Source organism: Pteropus medius, unplaced genomic scaffold (assembly GCF_902729225.1).
Source record: "Pteropus medius unplaced genomic scaffold, Ma_sr-lr_union100, whole genome shotgun sequence".
Taxonomy (NCBI): Eukaryota; Metazoa; Chordata; class Mammalia; order Chiroptera; family Pteropodidae; genus Pteropus; species Pteropus medius.
In genome coordinates, this window is record NW_024352947.1 from 3,037,740 (window position 1) to 3,040,210 (window position 2,471).

The following is a 2,471-nucleotide window of genomic DNA, read 5'->3' on the forward strand; positions in this document are numbered from 1 at the left end:
ACAGAAGGGCGGTGTCAGGGTGAGACAAGAGAGGAGGGAATGGGAATCAGCTGAGTTGAACTTTAAACGTGCATGACAAGGGCAGTAAGTGTTTTCATGTAGTACGCTGGCAGGCATGTGTATGTGCAGCGTGTGTGTGTGTGAGAGAGAGAGAGAGAGAGAGAGAGAGAGAGAGAGAGAGAGAGATCAAAGAGCTTTCCAGCTAGCAGTCTGTGAAAAACAGTGGGGAGATGGTAGTTATTCAGAAGCCTGGAGGGGGAACGTTAGCTGCAGGCGGTGGCTGGAGCCTCTTCGAGAACGAGGTCGCAGGTGTGGATCCCTGCGGAGCAAGCATTGCCGGGAGGAGAGGAAGCCTTTTCCTGGGATTCACCGTTGTTGACAGGAGAGGTTCTGTGGGGTGAGGACTGAGGGGCAAGGAAGACAAGGAGGCACAGGACGCCCTGAGCCCCCAGCAGCTCCTTGAGGATAGGGCTGTCCTCGCTGTTTCACAGATGAGGACACGCAGCTCTGTCCCATACCCACTTCCCTGTCACTCCAGGTGGAGGGCGGGGCGAGGGGAAGGGAGGAGGCCTGGTCCCCATGTGGGACAATTGGCGGGAAGGGTGTGGACGCCACACTCCGCGAGCGGTGATGAGAGCCACCCCGTTGGGCTGCATGTGACCCCTGATTTCCTGGCCCTTCACCCTCATGGTACTTGCCCAGTGTCCCCCAGTGGCCGGGTACCGCTTTCATAATAAAGAAAGAGGAATAAGGATTTATATCCACAGTAGTACTTAAAGCCACACCCACAAGGAGCCATCTGGAAAAGCCAGATGTCAAACCATGATTGTTCCAGACGCTCCCTCCTCCTTATGGATAGATGTGTGTGCACGGCAGTCAGGGCCAGACACGGCACGGCTGTGCCAGGGGGTCCTTCGCAAAAGCACGGCAGGTGGTAAAACAAAAACTAGGGCTTTCAAGGAACCAGACGCACAGTTTCGGTGACTCCCAGACGATCCTGCCTTTGGTCCTCGCCCCTGTCCTCGACTTGCCCTGGTCTGTGAGAACGTGGGGAACAGACGACTCTGTGCCAGCTAACCGCCTGTGTAATCTCCCCTCATGACTTCCAGGCCAGCTGCCCTGCAAAGTCTCCCCCTGCAACTCTGCCAGCTGCCTCTGCGTGCAGTCTCCCCTCATGACACAGCCCCGCCCCCAGCCTCCCCACCTCCTGCAGGTTCTGTGGAGGGAGGCAGAGCCTGGCCTGCTTAGGGGATTCCGCCCAAGTGTCACACACAGATTCTCACAGTTCCTGATCCTGCCTCTGCCCATGGGCATGGCACTCTAACGGCAGATGCCAAGAAGAGGGACACCAGGTGGTCTCTGTAGGAAAGTGTGAAACGCGTCTGGATGCGAAGACCAGGGCAGGTGTGCCGAGCACTCCCCGTGAGCCCAGGTGGCACTCGGGCTCGGGGGACATGGAGGGGGACGCGGTGGGGTGGGGGAAGGGGGTACTCTTCCTGAGCTCGGTCTGCTGCAGGAGATGCTGGCACCCCGAACTGAGCAGCCATGTGCTACGACGGAAACTAACAGCTTGTTGTGACAGGGACACCAGTGGACAGGACAGGGGGCCGGCCGGGAGGAGATGGGGCGGCGCTCCACCCAGAGGGACCAGCAGGGACCTTGACCCTCGGTGAGAGAGTGCGGTGGGTTGGAAGGGCTTTGACCAGTGAGCACTTCCTGTAGAAAAACTTGACCTTCATAAATCATTCATGTTTATTTTTCCAAAAAAATTTATTCCTCCTGAAAAGATTTGAGTGTCACCGCACATGACGTTAAGTCTCCGAGACCGCACAGCAGCTCCCGTCCCGCCCCACGCGCCGGCCGGACTGTGGGTGGTGGCCCTGGCCGCCCTGTGTCCAGGTCCCCCGGGCCCTAGCACTGTGCCTCTGGCACGCCTCCCTGCTCCTGCCCGAAGGTCCATTGTGTCTCCTGCCCGAAGGTCCCTTCATCTCATCTGTGCTCGACACTGCGTCCCAAGTCGTGATTCCCAGTCTCCGACGTGGCCACGTCTGTCGTTCCTCAGTTCGCACACGTGTTTCTGTCCCGCCCCGTCCGCCGCCCCGCGGGGCTGTGCAGACACTCGTCGTGTCCTTCCGTCCTCCCTGCGCTCCAGGCGCTTTGTCCAGTGTCTTCCCGGCCCCTCTGGGCTGCCGGGGGCGCCGGCCGCTTCTCATCTTGGTACCTCTGCACTGACCGAGGAGTGGGCGGCCCCAGAACAGGGCTGCGGGGGGCAGAGCCTGCCGCCCTCTCTGTCCACGGCAAGGGACGGCAGCTCTTCAGGTTCAAGGTGTTTCTCTGAGAAGCGGGGACGATCGTGCAGCTGCCGCGAAGGAGTATTTAGGGGCAGGAGAAGCGCCGCCCGGGGTGGAGGTCGCGGGTGATGCCTCTGACGCAAGTGTAGTCTTCACCCGGGACGCTCCTCCCTCCCTCCC